The following is a 10,828-nucleotide window of genomic DNA, read 5'->3' as shown; positions in this document are numbered from 1 at the left end:
CACTCTATTAATATTTTAACCTTTCAACCCATTAAACCTATGGCAATATAAAAATGTAATAAAAAATACCACTGATACATATTGTCATTGCCATTGAACATTTTTATTTTATGTCAACAGAACTAGTTTCCTGTCAAAAAAGGTTTCAAAGGTTTTATTGTATTACAAGTGCATGAAAATACAAAATAACCTGTTTTATTATTGTATCACACTATATTGTCCTCAAGTTAGCTGACATTTCAATTATATAATGCCTTTCCCCCACATTTGAGGTAAAGTGCAGCCAATATATATATATATATATATATATATATATATATATATATATATATATATATATATATATATATATATATATTTTTTTTTTTTTTTTTTTTTTTTGCATGTTTCTAATCTGTATATTGTAGATTATGTATAGGCCAAAGGGGTTTTCAGGGAAGTTGGACAATAATTAAGACTCTAAAGACTCTATTTAATAGGAATAAGGGATGATTTATGAAATATCTGTATTGTATTTATAGTTAATAGACACATTCACAAATTGAGTTTGTAGTAAACAGAACATGATCAAGAGTAGAGCAGCTGATGATACTGAACTGCAGCACGTGCCGGTTAGAGTGGTTCTCGTTCTCGAGTCAAGAACTGGTTGCATCGATTTTCGGATAGTACACTGAACCGAAAACCGTTTCTTTCGGAAGCGTCCGATTCGAGAACCGAGGAGCTGATGATACTGTGCATGCGTGATTCAGTGTGACGCCAACTGACTCATAGCGCGTCTGAACCGAACTGATTCTTTTGGTGATTGATTCTGAACTTATTCTTTGCTAATGTTATGAGCGCGGGTAAACCGGGGGCTTGAATGAAGGGCAATCTGGCGAAATGTAAATTCATTTAATAACAAATACATCGCAAAGAATTATGTATAGTAAGTGGATCATGGTTTCTGCGCTGATGACACCTAATTTATTTACTTTATATCTTCAAGACTTAAATCCTCGTATGCACATTATTGCTGTTACTGTATTTGGGTGCGTTCTTGCAAAAATTGTAGTTTAATTGTAAACTTTTTATGATTATGAGGTTTTCAACTGACTGAAGTTATGTGACGGCTGGTGAAAGGCCAGTCTGGAAACAATAGCGAGTTAATAGTTTTAATGAGAAGATATGGCGATGGTACATAAACAAACAATGACGATGAGACAGCGATACTCAGAGGGGATGGTGAAGCGGTGAGAAGTCCAGATGATGGTGGAGAGAAGGTGAGTAATCCGGATGCAGACGGCCTGAGGCAGCAGGAGAGATTGGCACAGGAACTGCGGGGAATAGAGCCGAAGGTAAGTGTCCGTGGCTGAGTGAACGTGCGAAGAGTGGATGAGGTTCTGGGGAAACACAGACATCCAAACCCAAAACAACACTGAAGCCAGACGGAGGGTAAACACATCGAACATAGAACAACGATCTCACAAACACAAGACGTGAGACAAGCCATTATATAGTAGATGAGAAATGAGTGGCAGCTGTTGCTGATACAATTAACGGAGACGCCCACAACTAATCAGTGCAGACGCGGAACACACAGAATTCACCACAAAGTGTAAACATCCCGAGATCAGTACCCCCCCCCCCCCCCCCCCAAGAACTCCTCCTGGAATTCCCAGAAGGGCCTACCTGCTGATTGTATTCATCAATAAGGGAGTGATCCAATATGTCCCTAGCAGGTACCCAACTCCTCTCCTCCAGACCGTAACCTTCCCAGTCCACCAGATACTGGAATCCTCGTCCCCTCCGTCTCGAGTCCAGAATACGATTAACCGAATATGTCGGTTCCCCATCTACGAGACGCGGCGGCGGGGGAACCGGAGTAGGCGGATTAATACGTGCATAAAACACGGGTTTAATTTTGGACACATGAAAGGCGGGGTGTATCCTCTTGTACGCAGGAGGTAGTTTGAGGCGGACTGTCACCGGACTAATGATCTTGGTGATAGTGAACGGGCCGATAAATTTAGGAGCTAATTTATTAGAAACGGATCGCAAGGGAATGTTACTGGTAGAAAGCCACACTTTTTGACCCATGACGTAGACGGGAGGCTTTGACCGGTGGCGATCGGCTTTGGCCTTAGTGCGCTCCCTCACCCGGAGCAGAGTCTTACGGGCTCTGGTCCAGGTGCGGTGACACCTCTGGACAAACGCATGAGCGGAGGGGACGTGACTTCAGATTCCAGACTGGGAAACACTGGTGGCTGGTACCCTACACTATACTGAAACGGAGAGAGGCCCGTAGCTGACACTGGCAACGAATTGTGGTCGTACTCCACCATAGAGAGTTGTTGACTCCAGGAAGATGGATTCTTGGAGACCAAACATCTCAACGTCCTCTCTAAATCTTGGTTGGCTCGCTCAGATTGTCCGTTGCTTTGGGGATGATAACCCGACGACAAGCTAACTGACGCTCCTAATAATTTGCAAAACTCTTTCCAAAATTTGGATATAAACTGAGATCCCCTGTCTGAAACCACGTCTACCGGGAGGCCATGAAGCCGAAAGACGTGATCTAAAACAGTAACCGCTGTCTCCTTGGCTGTCGGTAATTTGGGCAAGGAAAGGAAATGTGCCGCCTTCGAGAACCGGTCCACTACGGTCAAAACGACCGTCATGCCATTAGAGGGTGGGAGGGCGGTAACAAAATCTAGAGCGATATGGGACCAGGGTCTCGAAGGGACAGACAGCGGTTGAAGAAGCCCATCAGGAGGTCGGTTAGATGACTTACCACTGGCGCAAACTGAACAAGCCAAAACTTTTGAATTGAGTCTTTTGGCAGTTCTGATGTATTCTAAATTCTTGTGATCGGTCCAAACAATAAAGGGAACCCCTGAACCCTCTAACCAGTGGCGCCACTCCTTGCCAATGTCATAATTACGTTCGGCAGGAGATAATCGATGTGAAAAAAACGCGCAAGGGTGTACTTTATCGTCTGAAGCAGCACGTTGGGACAACACTGCTCCTACCCCCACCTCTGATGCGTCGACCTCCACCACGAACTGCCGTGTGCGATCAGGGGCCACAAGGATGGGAGCCAAAACGAAGGGTTCTTGAGGTTAGTGAACGCAGCCTCAGCTGCGTAAGACCACCTGAACGGAGTACTGGGAGAGGTCAAGGCTGTTAGAGGTGAGGCTAGTTGGCTGAAATTACGAATGAAACGACGATAGAAATTGGCGAACCCCAGAAACTGCTGTAGGGCCTTACGGGAATCTGGAGATGGCCAATCTATCACAGCCTTAACTTTGTCAGGGTCCATTCGTATTCCCTCAGACGAAACGATATACCCTAGGAAGGGGACCGACTGTGCATGGAATACGCACTTCTCCGCCTTGACAAAATGCCCATTCTCTAGTAACCTCTGGAGCACTCGTCTGACGTGTTGAACATGTTCCTGGAGAGATTAAGAAAAAATCAGTATGTCATCCAGGTAAACATATATAAACTGATCTACCATATCTCTCAACACGTCATTCACGAGTGCTTGGAAAACCCCGGGCGAGTTGGAGAGCCCGAACGGCATCACCAAATATTCAAAGTGCCCTCTAGGGGTGTTAAAGGCAGTTTTCCATTCATCCCCCTTCCTGATGCGGACCAAATGATAAGCATTACATAAATGCAATTTTGTGAATACAGATGCTCCCTGCAACCTCTCAAAAGCTGAAGACATGAGTGGTAAAGGATAAGTGTTCTTAATCGTAATGTTATTCAACTCTCGGTAATCAATACAAGGTCGCAGCGAGCCATCCTTCTTACCCACAAAAAAGAACCCCGCCCCCGCTGGAGAAGAGGAAGGACGGATGAACCCAGAGGCTAAGGAATAAGAAATGTATATCTCCATGGCCTCCCTCTCAGGAATAGAAAGAGAGTATAACTTGCCTTTAGGCGGAGAATTACCTGACACTAAGTCTATGGCACAGTCGTAGGGACGAGAAGCAGCCCGGGACTTACTGAACACTTCCTTCAGGTCCAGATACTCAACGGGCACGTTTGGCAAAACCATGGTCTTCCTTCTGAAAAACAGAAACAGGAACAACAGGACAAGCAGAAACCAGACAAGACTCATGACAACTTTCACTCCACAATGTGACAGTGTTAGAACCCCATTCCACTCGTGGATTATGTTTGAACAACCAGGGGTGACCTAAAACAATGGGAGCAACAGGGGAGTCCATGAAGAAAAATGATATGGTTTCTTGATGGTTTCCAGATGTGATCAGTGTGATGGGTTCTGTATGGTGTGTGACGTGAGTCAGTTCCTGGCCATTGAGTGCGGTGACATGGATGGGGAGAGACACAGGAAGGACAGGAATGTTCAGGTGATGTGCAAGTGAAGAATCAATGAAATTACCTTCGGCTCGGAGTCCAGAAGGGCTTGACATTTATGATGTTGATTCTTCCACCGCAGTCTCACCGGAAGGAGGGTCGATGATGTTGGTGAGGACTTCTCAGTGGAGATCCCACCCGATAGTAGCCTCAGATTTACTATCGGGCTGACTCTTTTATCGGGCAAGAGTAGGTGTTATGGTCAGAGCCTCCGCAGTATAGACATAGTCCTTGGGATCTCCGCCGTTCCCTCTCCCTCCGGGACAGCCGAGCTCTACCCACCTGCATGGGCTCGTGATCGTCGACAGAACCGACCGTGTTCTCTTGACTCAAGCGCCCCCTACCAGGAGAGAAGGGAGGCCTGGAAGGACTATGTTGGCGGCCCAGACGATTAAACCTGGCCTCCACCTGCAACGGCAGGTCAATGAGTTCGTTGAGAGTAGGGGGAAGATCGAGGAGGTAGATCTCCTGCTGAACACAGTCGGATAACCCATGCAGGAATCTATCCCACTGCACCGCCTCGTTACACTGGCACGCTGCCGCCAGGGTACAGAACTCGATGGAGTATTCGGTTACAGATGAAGATCCTTACTGGAGTTCCGAGAGGCGATGGGTGGCCTCCCTGCCGGTCGCGGCCCAGTCGAAGACTCTCTTCATTTCGTCCGATAGGAGGTGGAACGAGGCACAACACGGGTGTTGATTTTCCCACACCGCCGTTCCCCATAAGGCAGCCTTGCCAGAGAGAAGTGTGAGCGTGAACGCTACTTTGGATTCCTCCGTAGCGAAAGTGCGGGGCTGTAGAGCGAAATGCATCGAGCATTTGTTAAGAAATGTTCTACAAATGGTTTGCTCACCCGCATAGTTCTCCGGCGCCGGAAGTCGCGGCTCTGGCCGGAAGTGGTCCTGGGGAATCCCCGGGGTAACGGACGGCGCAGGCGGTGCGATGGGCGCAGTGGGAGACGTGAGCTGATGGATCTGCTGGGTGAGCTCGGACACCTGTGCCACCAGCGCTTGGACAGCGCGTCCAGTGTTCAAGATACTCTCCTGCTGCTGATCCATTCTTTTGACACTGTGGTGCATGAAGTCGGTGAGGGTATTGGTGCTCGCTGCTTCCATGTTGGTGAGATCGTTCTGTGACAGCTGGTGAAAGGACAGTCTGGAAACAATAGCGAGTTTATAGTTTTAATGAGAAGATATGGCGATGGTACATAAACAAACAATGACGATGAGACAGCAATACTCCGAGGGGATGGTGAAGCGGTGAGAAGTCCAGATGATGGTGGAGAGAAGGTGAGTAATCCGGATGCAGACGGCATGAGGCAGCAGGAGAGAGTGGCACAGGAACTGCGGGGAATAGAGCCGAAGGTAAGTGTCCGTGACTGAGTGAACGTGTGAAGAGTGGATGAGGTTCTGGGGAAACACAGACATCCAAATGCAAAACAACACCGAAGACAGATGGAGGGTAAACACATCGAACATAGAACAACGATCTCACAAACACAAGACGTGAGACAAGCCATTATATAGTGGATGAGAAATGAGTGGCCGCTGTTGCTGATACAATTAACGGAGACGCCCACAACTAATCAGTGCAGACGCGGAACACACAGAATTCACCACAAAGTGTAAACATCCCGAGATCACGGTTTACCAACCGTGACAAGTTATGATTACTGACTTTATATATTTGAATGTTTGATAGACATGACGCCATTACGTCATCACCAATGACGTCATTACTTCGAGCGTAAAAGAACTGGTGGACCGTTTTTTTTTATTTTAGTTTTTTTTTTTACCGGTTTATTGAATCAAATCTAGGCTGACTGTACTCTGAATATTTTCCAAAATGTTCAGTTCCATGTCAAGTCCGAGTACAAATTCACCCGAGTGCGTGACAAGTCCGAGTTCATTCAAAATTGGACTCGAGTCCGGACTCGAGTCCGATTCCAAGTTCGAGTACCCCAACCCTTCTTATTATTCTTATTTTTCTTATTCAAATTATTCTTATTGTATTTTTCTAGGGCTCAAATAAATCACTTATATGATGTCTAAGTTTCTGTCTAGTGTTTTATAATTGATAATACTGACTAAATAGTTTGTAGAAGCCTTCAATACTATTGGGAAATATATTTTCTTATATTTGGGGGGTGGGGGGTGTAGACATAGTCTCATAAAAATATTTGCAGGAGTCTAATGTTTCATGATATTTTATTCAGATTTGAAATAGAAACTCATGAGACATGTGGCTTTCAACCCATTACTTTTCTAGATTGCTCCAGGACTCATTTCATGTATTTTTATATAAAAAAAAAAATAAATAAAATAAAATAAGAGTGGTAAAAAAATTCAAGGCACTTCAGTGTCTATAACTTTTCATATTTTTGAGCATTATCAAATCTGTTTGATAAAAAGTAAAGCCCAAAGATACCACAATTATAACACACTGAAGTAGGAAACTATTACAATTATAAGTTTGGTAGAGCACTTTCATCTGTGAGTCCCATAATGGGGGGTCTGGCAATCAGGTTAATCGTACCAAGTTTCTTGTTAATAAATTTCATATCTTGGCATTATTGATCTGTACAGTATCTTACTATCTTACTGATATTACAATATAGATAAAATCAATTCTTACAATTAATCCAGAACGCGGCAGCAAGATTAATTTTCAATGAGTCAAAAATAATACACGTCACACCTCTGTTTATCAATTTGCACTGGCTTCCAATAGCTGCTCGCATAAAATTCAGTGCATTGATGTTTGCCTACAAAACTTCCACTGACTCTGCACCCATTTGCCAAAATTTGTTACTTCGGACTTATGTGCCCTCTAGAAGCTTGCATTCTGCAAGTAAAAGTCGCTTGATTGTGCCATCCCAAAGAAGCACAAAGTCACTTTTACAGACTTTTAAAATTAAATGTTCCCTCCTCAACTCAATCCGAGCAGCTGAGTCCTTAGCCATCTTCAAAAATTCAAAAACCCATCTCTTCCATCTTTATTTGACCCTCTAACTTTAACACTCACTATTCTAATTCTATTCTTTAAAAAAATCTTACTACCTTTCTAATCTTTTTGTATTCTATTTTCTTTTCATTTATTGTGAAATATTATTACAACTTAAAATAATAGTTTTCTATTTGAATATAATTTTAAAAATAGTTTATTCCTGTGATGCAAAGCTGAATTTTCAGCATCATTACTCCAGCCTTCATTGTCACTAAATTGATCATTTAGAAATCATTCTAAAAATCTAGAAAAATTATAATAATATACATTCTAATAATATCACTTTACTATAACTTTTTAGCAATTTAACACATCCTTGTGTCATGATTCTGCCCTCGTGTCCTTGATTTTTCCCTAGTCTTGAGGCAGGATCATGACAGACCCGTGCCTTGTCTTTGGGCCATGTGCTTGTGTTGTCTCGTTCCCTTGCCCCGCCCCCCTTGTTATCCTAGTCTTGTCGTGATTGTCCTATCTGTGCCACCTGTCGTGTCTTAATTAGTTCCCCTATTTAGATCTCCTAGTGTGCTCTGTCTTTCGTCGGTTCATTGTTCCACATTTGTGTTCCTACATGTGATTGTTTACCAGATCATGAGTGTCTCTATATGTTCCTGAATCCTTGAAGTCTTTGTATAACCATGAGTGTTTGTTTGTAGTTAGTGTTTAAGAGTTTGTTTATCATGTCGATCCCGTCCTGTTAAGTTGTTTAGTTTCTGCCCTAGCTATTGTTTTCCCCCTCGTGGGTTTTGTTTTCCCTTTTGTGTAAATAAACCCTCTGTGTAACCTGATTCCTGTCTGCACTTGAGTTCCTCCCTTGCCAAACCCTGACACCTTGCTGAATAAAAGTATTGATTTTATTTAAAAAAAAAGAAAGAAAAAAAATTACTGACCCCAAATTAGTGACCAGTAGTGTACGTTGTTATTACAAAATATTTATATTTAAAAAAAAATAGCTTTTGTTTTTCTTTTATTTTTAAAGTGATAATGATCCTAAAAATTCAGCTTTGCATCACAGAAATAAATGGTAATTTAAAGTATAATAAATTTAAAAACAATTATTTTCAATTGTAATTATACATCACAATATTAAATTTTTTCCTGTATTTTTGATCAAATAAATGCAGGCTTGATGAGCAGAAGAAGCTTCTTTCAAAAACATTAAAAATAGTAATGTTTCCAAACTTTTGATCTGTACTGTAATCATATATATATGTGTGTATGTGTGTAAAGACCTCTAACACTACCTTGCTCTATTCTTTTTTTATTCTGTTTTCTTTTTATTTATTATATTATTTAAAAGCCCATGCTACATGTACTGTGTTAACCTAACTGAGACTTGTTATAGCACTTATATATCATTGCTCTTTTTGTTGTTTTTGATTGCTTCCACTGTCCTCATTTATAAGTCGCTTTGGATAAAAGCATCTGCTAAATAAATAAATGTAAATGTAAATGTAAATCATATGTGCCATATTACACATTCATCTGATCAGATATCGGATCTTATGGCTGTTTAAGAAATAAAAATTATTATTATTATTATTATTATTATTATTATTATTATTATCATTAGTTGTTGTTTTTTGTAGGAAAATATTTGTAAATTATATATTCATTATAAAAATATTTGTTTATTATATATTTTTCAATTTTTTTGTCTGTCTGCTTTGAGTAAAGTAATAAGCTAACAATGGCAAGATGTGAGACTTATAATACATTATAACTATGGAAAAAGTACTTTGTAATTTAAGTGGATGCATTGTGTTCATTGTGTATTATAAATCATCATAATCTTAAAAGGTATAAACACAAATAATAAATAGTATAATGCAGTAAAACTGTATAATGTATTATAAATACAGGCTTCATAGAAAGTTTTATCTATTTTCTTTTTAAATTAAATTCCTATAGTGCAGAAACACTGCATTTAATCTTCAGAGTTTCACCCATTAGAATCTGTCTTTCTGACCTTGTGACTGATGCATTGACAATCAGGCGCTCATTCACAGCAGAGGATGTAAACATCATGAATGACATCTTTAGTGTGGTCTTAGAAAAAAACAAACAAACAAAAAAAAGACAGGCAATAAGCTATTTATAGCACAATTTATGGATATTTGCATGTAAGCTGCACCTTAACTAAATATTGTAATATTGAATAATACTGAATCATTATTTTGTGTGAAAATTGAAAATTAGTTTGTCACTGGGGCAGTACCCTCAAAGCGTATCTTATATATAAAAAAAAGAGAGTGCAAATGACAGATTTTCAGAATTTTAATCTTTGGATGAACTATCCTTTTAGGGTACATATTACTAAGATACCGTTTACCTTTTACAAGTAGGTAAAGTACAATATTGTCCCTATAATAGTACTGCCCTAGTGACAGGCTGTTGTACCCCGTAGTTACAATTTTTGTAATTCTTTTTCTGAGAGTTGAGTGTAATATTTCTGAGCAATAGTAAAAGCAATGTTTAGCAATTATCAGGTGTTGCGAAGTACTCTGAGAATTACACCAAAATAGACATAGTAAAATATTTATGGTGGCTTCAGTGTTGATGAAGCTCTTCTGGAGGTTTACCAACCTTTTCTCTCTGGCGGAAAACTGTTGCTCCAAGCTTGCATGCTGTGCGTGTAACCTTTGAGAGCTCTAGCTGACTGGACTCACACCGAACCTGTACACCGGACTAAATGACAAGAACAAGGTTTCAGTTATAGATATGGAGCTTTTTTTCTGTTATGCATGTTACCAGAACATTGACTGGCCATCTGTAAAGGGTTTTTCCCTGCTTTGGCCCAAAAGGCTGGAACACACACCTGGAGCAATGGGCAGTCATTTTCTAAATCAGAGAGCTGAGACAAACCTGAAGCAGCTCATACTAGGAGCAAATCCACTCATAATCTCATCTAGACTCAGCATCAACTTTCCCACCTTTCTTAAACACTATACCATAACAACACTGAAATGAAGTCTGAGTAAATGAGAAGTACTAACTTCTCCCTGGAGAACTCACATTCATAATCTCAAAGTTAAAACAAGCCAGACATTTATAAAAGTCATTTACAAAGAAGACTAACAATGATTGTAGTGACCACCTACTTGACCATCAACAGTAGATATGCATCAACGTGTTCAGAAAGCATGCAATAATAAATGCCATCTGTGCACAAAACTGATAAATGTTCCAAATATAAAGGCAAATGTCCAAGACTTCCTCCAAATACAGAGTTTGAGTAATACTGTGAATTTGCCCAGAACTGTCCCAAAACTAAGAGCAAATGAGAGGCCTCACCATGAGACCTACGACAGTGTTAAAGGAACTCCAATCCCCTTTAATAATAAAAGACAATTTTTACTTATTTTTCCAGCATGCCTAGACATAGATCACTCAATGAACCAGGCCTCTCACTGCCACTACACATTTGAGGTGAGTACACAGGCTATAGATACTAGCGAA

General features: G+C 40.9%; 1 long non-coding RNA gene across 4 annotated transcripts; it reads right to left on the bottom strand.

Annotated features, from left to right (window-relative positions):
- Positions 1-386: 386 nt before the first annotated feature.
- Positions 387-10,397, bottom strand: LOC127988435 (uncharacterized). Of its 4 annotated transcripts, none has more exons than XR_008161648.1 (3): positions 9,956-10,057; positions 3,991-9,418; positions 387-1,313 (listed from the first exon to the last, which is right to left on the bottom strand). It is a non-coding gene; the product is annotated as an uncharacterized LOC127988435 (long non-coding RNA). The 4 variants fall into 4 exon arrangements; XR_008161656.1 differs by lacking the exon at positions 387-1,313 and having other exon boundaries at positions 1,624-5,521; positions 5,606-9,418; XR_008161658.1 differs by lacking the exon at positions 387-1,313 and having other exon boundaries at positions 1,628-5,709; positions 9,339-9,418; positions 9,956-10,397.
- Between the last annotated feature and the right edge of the window lie 431 nt (positions 10,398-10,828).

This window comes from Carassius gibelio, chromosome A5 (genome assembly GCF_023724105.1).
Source record: "Carassius gibelio isolate Cgi1373 ecotype wild population from Czech Republic chromosome A5, carGib1.2-hapl.c, whole genome shotgun sequence".
Lineage (NCBI taxonomy): Eukaryota > Metazoa > Chordata > Actinopteri > Cypriniformes > Cyprinidae > Carassius > Carassius gibelio.
Note: the sequence above shows the minus strand (reverse complement) of the source record. Positions and strands in the feature narration are given on the sequence as shown.